The 9,978-nt window shown below is 36.3% G+C and overlaps 1 long non-coding RNA gene and 1 pseudogene across 1 annotated transcript; both read right to left on the bottom strand.

Annotated features, from left to right (window-relative positions):
- Positions 1-7,030: 7,030 nt before the first annotated feature.
- LOC136222819 (protein SENSITIVITY TO RED LIGHT REDUCED 1-like) lies at positions 7,031-7,807 on the bottom strand (annotated as a pseudogene).
- Positions 7,808-8,061: 254 nt separating this feature from the next.
- On the bottom strand, positions 8,062-9,445 carry LOC136223774 (uncharacterized). Its single transcript, XR_010686131.1, has 2 exons — positions 9,307-9,445; positions 8,062-8,492 (listed from the first exon to the last, which is right to left on the bottom strand). It is a non-coding gene; the product is annotated as an uncharacterized lncRNA (long non-coding RNA).
- Between the last annotated feature and the right edge of the window lie 533 nt (positions 9,446-9,978).

The following is a 9,978-nucleotide window of genomic DNA, read 5'->3' as shown; positions in this document are numbered from 1 at the left end:
AAGTTTTTCATTGAGATCTCATGGGTCAGTAGTGAGCCGATGAGTTCATCATACTTGTAGGTGGTTAAGTCCTGAGCTTCTTCAATAGCAGTCTTCTTAGCTTGCCAGCTTTTGGGAAGACTCCTCAGTATCTTCTTGACTTGCTCTTCCTCAGTGAAGATCTTGCCAAGTCTCTTGATCTCATTGATGATGTTGGTGAATCTTGCATTCATGTCAGAGATTCCTTCACCATCATTCATTTCGAACAGCTCATACAACCTCATGTGCTGGTTCACCTTGGATTCTTTAACCTTGCTGGTTCCTTCATAGGTGACCTCCAGTTTCTTCCAGATTTCCTGTGCTGACTCACAACCTGAAATCTTGTTGTATTCTGCAGCATCTAGCGCACAATGAAGCATGTTTATAGCCGAAGCATGATTTTGAAGCTTCTTAAGGTCATCTTATGTCCATGGACTATAGAAAGCCATGCACTCATATTTGTGGCCTGAATGAAGTTTTTCATTCTGTTCTTCCAAAAGGTATAGTTAGACCCGAAGAATAGAGGAGGCCGAGTAATGGACAGTCCCTCAGGAAGAATCTGAGTTGTCTGATTCCCTGGGAGAAACCGAGTGCTGTTCTCAGCCATAGTGGGGATCAGCTCAAGATAGTTATATCTTGTTAAGTGAGCTTTTAGGCTCTGATACCACTTGTTGGTCCCTTATAACGTTACAAGTATAGTTCCAAGGGGGGGGGGGGGGGGTTAGGAACTATTTAAACTTTTTTTCGTTAAAGCTGACTTCTTTTTCTTAGGAAAAAGGTTTTGAACAGTGGTGCTGAGTAAAAAGCAAGATACTAGCTTAGTCAACTGGTGATTAAGTCAGTTTCTATGCTTGAGTCAGGAGATAGCACTTTATAGTCTATTCCTGAGCTCAGATATTCAGTACGCACAACTCAGCGTGACTCTTTAACTAAGTCAGTTTTAAGCAAGCAATATATTAAAGGAGTTTAAGGGATAGAAAGATGTTACTCAGTGGAGTTATCCAGGTTCGGCCTCTCCGCCTACGCCCTATCCCCGGAACCCTTCCGGGATTTTAGAATCCTCTACTGAGCTCTTTAAAGGTAGAGCACAAACCCTTTACAAATCAGAAGCTAAGTATAACAAGAGTACCTTCCTCTATACCTCTACTCACTTCTATTCTACTAGCTGAGTACTATAACCGAGTACTCAGCCTCTCCTTTCTAATCTCTAGAAATGATAAATGATTTGTCCTAAACAATAATATCTAAGACACTTTAGATGATTATGAAATCACTCTAGACTTTTACATAAAAGATATGAAATTTGGTGTAAGGATTGCTTTGCTTTTCTTCACAGAACTTTGAGTAGCATTTTGGTCAGCGTAATGGCTTGATCAAGTTCTGTGTTGAATGAAGCATCTGAAGGCCCTATTTATAGAGACGTCTGAGGCATCAGTCATTTCGAATTTCGAAATAACCGTTGGAGGGAAACGGCTTCCTGTCGTTGTCACTCAGTCTTGCTCAGTGCTCTCGGCCAATCAGATTCAAGCATCTTTTGTCTTCGGTCAGTGCTGAGCAGCTTTTGGTCAGTTCGACAGAATGTCTCTCCATTTATGGTAATGTCAACTAGACATCTTTCTGTGTCTTCTGAACTTTACCCAAAGTAGAAATACTTTGTTTGGAAGTTGTTCTTGCTCAGCTGCTGTCTTGTACTCTTTGTCGAGATAACTCAGCAGCTTCGTTCCGAAGTTGTCAACGTGGATCTTCTCGATCCTTCCTTCGCTGAGCTGGGTTTCTGTACACAACGGCAGCGTTTTGCAAACACGGGCCGAGTGGTCTTGATCTGTTTGACTTGGGCTTTGACTTCCGTAATGAGCTTTGGCCTTTTAGTCTTTTAAGTCTTATAAACAATTTAACTCAACATTGAACAAACACATTAGTGTAATAAATCAAAACATTTAAACTTAATTATACTTAAATAATTTTGTCAAATCAAAATCATGTAGAAAGGTGTTTCAACAAGAAATTCATTGTGATTTGAAAAAATGGTGCAGATTTCGTACAATTTAAAGGAAGATAGGAAGATCAAAAGTCTCAAATCATTAATGGAGGAGCCACAGCCGTTTCCGCACCAAGGAGAAGAGGGGAGAGAAACCGATAGCGTAAGGGGAAGTGGGAAGGGTAGGGGTATTATGAGAAAGTCACTCAAAAACAGTTTAGATATGTAGTGGGTTGAGTAAATAGGTTAAATATGTAAATGGACCTCTCATTTGACCTAGATTTGTAATTTTCCCTTTTAATAATAGTTTATATAGATTTTTATGTAGAATTAGTTTAATGTTTAAATTTAGATGCAATACCTTGTTTCTTTACTTACATATTTCAAATTTTGAACACCATATGCGTTCTATTTACTCAATTGACAAAAGAAGAAGAAAAATGAAGAGGCTCTATTGGTTTCGTTTATCCGGTTATATTATACAGGGTTTGATGTTTGTTCAACCGAGTTGGCCGATAGTACTTCCTGAGCTTCAATCCCACCATTAGATGAACTTACTTTATTAAAGTCCACCATCATCTAATGGTGAAAAACACAAAGTAAGTCTTACTTTGTCAAAAACAAAGTAAGCATAGAAGGCACCTTAAGTTTAGCTATTTTAATTGAGAGAAAAATATTAACTTTAGAATATTTAATTTTGTAATTTTATTTTCGTTATTGCATTAGGGTAAAAAAAACATCACTCAGTTGTCGTAGATTATTTTCAGAGTTTGATTTTGTGAATTTTTTTTAGTTTTAATTTCAAATAAAATTATATGGTTTTTAATTATGTAATAACATTCTAAGATATGTGGAATATATCTTCCGCATTTAACTTATTTTTTTGTGATCGAATGATCAATTGATTACATTTTACGCAAGTTCATGCGCTAACTGAACATTTTATTCAAGTTGAGAGAGCTATTAGAACACTTTAAAAGTTTAGGGGGTCAATGAAGCTTTTTGGATAAGTTCAGAAAGTAAATGATGTATTAAGCCCCATATTATTATAAGCGTTTTGGTCTATGGTTTTTGGACAAGTATGACTTCACATACAAAATAGCACAAATATAGACTTATAACTTTTAAAAACAAGTACCAAAATAGGTTTATTATTTTTGAAAAAGTATCAATTTAAGCTAAAAATACAAAATAGCATTAATATAAGTTTAACGTTTAAAAAACAATACCAATATAAGGTTTACTATACATATATATTGGGACAAAACCAAATTGTCACTACTACTTGTAGCTATATGAAGGGACGTAGACAGGGGACCTGGGGGGACCCGGACCCCTCCGGTCGCTAGAACCACCTTAACCCCGGGTAGTTTCGGCCCCATGTCTCAAAAAAAAAAAATATTTGGGTGTTGAATTACCTCCCAAAATAGCCTATTATGTGTTAGGTTTATCCAAAATTCAAAATTTCAACATTTTGCTTATTAGATTAGGTACTCCCTAAATCCAAATTTTAATTTAATTTAATTTATGAATATTTTTATAATTAATTTTGTCAGCTAGTTTATGGGTAATGGTTTTCATATTTTATTTAGGCTTAATAGGCACCCAACCCCCTAAACTTGTAACTTTTTTCATCTGACCCCCTCAACTTAGGGGTGTAAGGAACTATATGTGATGTTTTTGGAGAGTTGAGAGGGTTGAGACATTGTCCCCTAAGTTGAGGGGGCTAGGTGAAAAAAAGTTACAAGTTTAGGGGGCTTGGTGCCTATTAAGCCTTTTATTTATCTATTAAAATTTTGATTTTGAATCCAATTTCAATATTTGAACCAAACACTCTTAAAAAGTGATCGAATTCTGATTCCGGATTAAACCAAACAAAATAAATAAATAAATAAATAGTCATTCTGATTCTAATTCCGTAACATTCTGATTCCGATTCCAAAGTTTGAACCAAACGCCCCTAACGATATACCAAAAATTTAATCCGAAAATCCTTAGCTAATAGAATTTAAGGTAGGACCTCAAGTTATTTAAGCTAAAAGTCTCGAGTTCGAGTCCTAGTTCTAGTATATGCAGAAATTTTTAATTAGTAGAGAATTCATGTAAAGAGTGTCAGAGGAATCTAAAACCTAGTAATCAAATACTATATATAAAAAAAATCTTAGCCAATTCTTTGCTTTAAATTTTGTTTCCTTGATGAAAACACCCTAAAAGAGATTTTGGGTCCATTTGTTTTACCTGCTGTTTGCTGTTGCTGTTTTCTGTTACGGCTTGTTGTTTGCTGTTTGAAAAGACTGCTGTTCCAAAAAGCAGGGATTCCCTGTTTTTATAAAAAATGCTTAATAGGTATCCAACCCCCTAAACTTGTAACTTTTTTTCACCTGGCCCCCTCAACTTAGGGGACAACCTTTCAACCCCCTCAACTCTCCAAAAACATCACATACAACCTCTTACACCGCTATGTTCTGTCAAAATATTGACCCGTGTAGAAAACACGCTTGACTGTTGACCACACCAATGCCACGTGCCATTTTTTTATTAAATTTTTCCATATTCGTGCGAGGTGCTGTCGCTATTTGTCGTCACAGCCTTATCGAGATGCTGAGGTTGGCGGTAGTGGTCGTCGAGGTGAAATGTATCCAAGTGATTGTTACAAAAATGACACGTGGCATTGGTGAGCTCAATAGTCAAGCGCGTTTTCTACACGGGTCAATATTTTGAACGAACATAGGGGTGTAATGGGTTGTATGTGAAGTTTTTGGAGAATTGAGGGGGTTGAGAGGTTGTCCCCTAAGTTGAGGGGGTCAGGTGAAAAAAAGTTACAAGTTTAGGGGGTTGGGTATCTATTAAGCCTATAAAAAAACTACTTTTTGGCTACAAAAGGCAAATAGGATGTGTCTAACCAAACACCTTAAACTCTCATTTTCAAAGCGAAAAGACAAACAGGAGATCGAAAAGCAGCTACCAAACGCTCCCATCATCCGTTAAGTGGGAGCTAGGATTTCAAATATGAAAAGACTTCCTGGTTAGCTAGGATTTTATATCATCCGTTAATTGGGATTAGGTTAAACAAAACTTGTAATCAAATTAGAATTCTGATTCGAATTCCTGGGAGAACTTTTTTTATCATAAACATAGATTTATTGCTTGGTTTCACAAATTTTCCACATAGTTGTTAGAATCGTATGAATCGATATGATTGATAAATTTTCACACATAGTGTTGTTTAGTTACGATTGCCAATTTTATTCCTAACGTTGATAAATTTGGTCAATTTGAGACACTATTGATATGTAAAATAAGGAACAAAAATATCCGTGTTTTATAATAGTGGCTCGAATTGACCAAATTTATCAATGTTAAGGCTATTGACTTCCAACGTTAGCGGTAAAATTGCACAATTTTAAATGTTAAGGATAAAATTACTTCTGACCCAAAATGTTAGAGTATTTTTACACGTTAACCCATAAAATATTAATTAATTAGTATAGTAAAAGACTTCTTAATTAAATAGGACTTTCATTCTTTAAATATTGATTCCATCAGTAATGCTCACCTGGTCAGTGATTGATGAAGTGAATCTGGTCAGTCAACATTAGAAATACTGTTAGAAATACTGTACAAACTTATCGTTAAACAACTCCATAGGAATAAGATTGTTTCCAAGCTCTGGTTGTCACCCATCTCTCATATCCTTCCTTTCCTTCCCGGTTCCAGATTCGTAAAACTTCTTCTTCTTCTCCTCCAACCAGACAAACCCTAACTTTATATATAAATTTCTATGATCCTACGTTTGGTTCTTACAACAGTGAATACCTAAGCAACGAGCGGGACTCATTGTTATAGTCGAATAGTTACATTGAAAATTTTCAATTTTCCTGCGGTTTTATTCCTATCGAAACTGTTCTTGCTTCGAGTAATGGTCTGTTGAAATGCAGAAACGCATACTTTTACTATGTTTGTAATCCGGTGACGAAGCAATGGGCTACCCTTCATTCCCCACCCACTTGCAGCAAATTTGTTTTATCCAGAATTGTATGTGAATCTAGGGATGGTTCGACTCAGGCTCAGTTTAAGGTGGTGAAGATTGTTAGCAATTCTCGAATTATAAATTCAAACGTTTTGAATATGGAGATATTTGATTCTGCAACTAACAAATTGAGGGTATTAACAATAACAATTGGTGCTGAAGTTATATTTCATAGAGGAATTTTGTATTGACCTAGTGATGTGAGCCAATCGGTTATCGCATTCGATCAAACTCGTGATCTCTGTCTTCAGATTCCATTACCTGGAAGCTTGGACTGTTTTCATTTTCATTGTGCTTTTGGAGCAAGCCGAGGTCATCTCTACTATGTACAAATAGAGCTTCTTCCATCGATAGATTTTCTTCCATCGAATATTCTATGTAGTGTTTGGAGATGCGATGAGTTTGAAGGAGAATATCATTGGAAAGTTCATCGTTCGATTGATTTGGATTGGATAGATCAACACATGAATTGGCAACATTGTCTGCAATTTGATCTATTAGACATAGATCCTATGGATTGCAGTGTCTTGTATCTTTCAACACTTGATAGAATATTGCAGGTCAATCGCATCTGCTCATTGAATATAGAAAGTAAAGAGACGAGGGGGATCTCTGTTTTTCCACTGCATTTAGGTATCGTCAGTCAGACTATTACATTTATTGAACCGATCTGGCCGGCATCAGGTCCTAGTTTGCCAAACTCTGTTTCAATAGTAAATCGGGTGCAATAGTGATATTTGTTAACATAGTAGGAAATTCAATTCAATTCAACTAAATATGTTCGTGTTTTTTTTTTAAGAAATATGTGTTCGTGTTTTTAGCCACTTTTATCAATTCTATTAACTTATTTTTGCTGATTTAAGAACAATGTTTTGTAGATTTTAATTTGTTGACCGTATGTTTATGTTAATTTGATATTCGAATTGTTTATTTGATAATATAATAAGTAAATTCCAATTTTTTTAAGCACATTGTAGCATTTAATTGAAAGCAATACATGAGAATTAATGAAAAGGAGCAAAATAATCCTCTGAAACTGTCTTGATTACAAACTCCTTTGTGAATTTTGGAGCAGCTACAATTAATATGCTTTGATGAATCAACAAGAACTGAGTTCCTAAACCCTGGTACTCAAGGGTGGAACCGGTGGCTGGGGGCTCCTGCCCCCTGGGCTGGCTCCGCCCCTGCCGATACAATTTGGTTCAGCTGCTCTAGACCCCAGCTTTCTTGTAACATATTGTTATATAGCTCTGCCTCGCAATGTGGCATGTAGAATAGTGTTGGCTTTGTCACACATCTGCTCGCATGCTCGTTTATGGGGTAGAACAGAACAACCTACGATGTCCCCTATCCAACTTAACTCTTTTTTCATTAAGACCGCGACACTCAGCTGAACGCTAGGAGTTTCCTACGATTCAATTCTGCCAATACCATATATTACCATCTGCATTTTCAACTCTGAGCCCAGAACATTTTCAGCTGTCGATCCGATCAATCATTTCAGCTAACAACATTTTCCGTGTTGAATACGTTTATCGTGCTTCTTTCCATTTACCATCCTAATATGATCGCTTCAGTTTCTCTGTTGTCGGGTCTACAAGATGATCAGAACCTGAAAAGATGTTGGTGCTCGGAGATGATGCTCCGAAAGTATGGTTCAACTTCGAGGCAAATTTGAATCTCAGAAGCAATGAATTAGTCATAACTCCAACAGAACTTAAACCCATAAGAGCTCCCGAGATTGATGGGGTCAATATAGTCCCGGTTACTGGCAGAGACATTCAAAGCTGGGTTAAGATCAAATGATAATGTGGAATAGAACAGTAAGTTTTTAGTTTCTTTTACATCAATTTTATACTAAAATGAGGACCAAAATCTATGACAAAGCATCTATATTGCATGGAAATTGATACGGAAATAGAAACAGATTTCGGAAAATCATATTTGTTAAAAATATAGGGGTATAGACAAAGCAACTAGGTTACATGGAAGCCGATATGGATGGAAACAGACACCGGAAAAACCATATTTGTTAAAAAAAAATGTAGGAGTATAGACAAAGCAGCTATGTTGCATGGAAGCTTATATGGAAATGGAAATGGAAACGGACACCGGAGAACCATATATTTACAAATAAAAAATACATGCAAGTTTATATAAAAATCTATGAACTTATAATGCATGTGATTGTTTGTTAGCCCATGGCTGCTGCTGCTGCTTTTCTGATGTCGCAGTTTTAGGAAAGTTTCTCCTCCGTTTTCCACGACGAGGTAAGACAACTGTCCATTCTCCATTACCTTCATTTTTGTCAAGGGTGAGTATTTTAGCAGAAACAGCCATGACGGTGTAATGTCCAGAATGCTATTATAATGCAAAGATTCAAGTCGCGGTATATAAGAGTTATTCGACACATTGTTCACAGGTATTTGTTGATGCAATGAATGTTCAAATACCAGGCGCTCCAACCTATTTGAAAACCACAATAGTTCTATCAGAAGGGATAAATTGCATTTAAATCCAAGTCTTATGATGCTTTGAATCTACCACACGAACTGCTTTATTATAAACATCACATGAGTATGTTTACTACTAAATAAGGAAGAAAAGGTATTGAATAAAAGGTGCACCATGAGATACTAATAAAATGCAGCAGACGATGTCATCACGAGTCATCTAAAGAAAAGTAATGGTTTAGTTCTTATCAATTATAGACATTACAGTCATTCTCTGCTATGGCGTGCACCATGCGCCAAGGATCCGGGACCCCTAGCGCCTTAGTGCGCCATGAGCCTTTAATAACTAGGGTCCCAGCTTGAACAAAATCTATAACATGAGTTTAAATATCCTTCTGGAAAAATAGAAAAGTAACAGAAACAGTAACCAAAGGTCAGCGTGTCATGAATATCCGACATACCCACAGGCAAATTTCTTATGAACTTGGGCATGCACAACACAAACCCTGCCGTTTGGTCCTAGAAGCTCAGTAACCATGTCATTGAACCAATTGAACGAAAGCACATACACAGAAAATAGAAATTAGAAGCCATATGTTGAGAGCTTCAAAATTGACGCAGAAAATAGAAATTTGACATACACAAACAGAAATGAATGAACAATTTAATACAATTGTAGGAATAATTGAATTCTACAAATGTATGAATGATTGTAGGAGGAATAATTGAATTCTACAAATGTATGAATGATGTTTCAGATACGACATTGTAAAGAAATTGAAAAGCCAATTAGACATGACAAGTACCAAAGTTTGAGAGATAATTACCATTTCAAAAGCAAAACCCCAAATTGCAAAAAGGAGTGGTGAGGATCCACATCATCGGAAAAAGAAAGAAAGAAAATAGGGACTGGGCGATGACGGAGAAAGCGGAGAGAGAAGAAAGGAAAATAGAAATTGGGTTAACTGGTTAGGGTCGGTTCTAACCGGTAAAAAAAGGCTGTTAAACATAGGACTGTAAATGCCGAACCGCTCATGAACGGTTCGGTGGTCGGTTCAATAAAACTTCAGTTCGATTCGGCTCGATTTATAAATGAGCCGCTCGTGAGCACGATTTACTGGTTCAGTTCGTAAATGAGCCGAGTTTGAATAGGTCAAAGTTCGCGAGCAGGCTCGATTAGAACATTTATGAATAAATTTTAGTTTTGTGTTAGTTCACAAATATGTAAACTTAATGTTATTTTATTTGTTATTAGATGAGTTCGTTCACAAACATAATAAATAAGTAATTGACGAACTATTTGTAAACATCTTGTTTATTTATTTACGAACTTTGAGTGTGAATACGCACAACTAAAGAGCTATTTGTGAGCAAACTTTATAAATATAATTAACGATTTACTCACAAATAATTCATGGTTAAATAATTTTCTTAATGAACGAAGTCTAAAGAGGATTTTGGGCTCGAAGCTCAGCTCGAGCTCGTTTATTTTTTAATGA

This window comes from Euphorbia lathyris, chromosome 3, assembly GCF_963576675.1.
Source record: "Euphorbia lathyris chromosome 3, ddEupLath1.1, whole genome shotgun sequence".
Classification (NCBI taxonomy): domain Eukaryota; kingdom Viridiplantae; phylum Streptophyta; class Magnoliopsida; order Malpighiales; family Euphorbiaceae; genus Euphorbia; species Euphorbia lathyris.
This window is presented reverse-complemented; position numbering and strand designations above follow the sequence as displayed.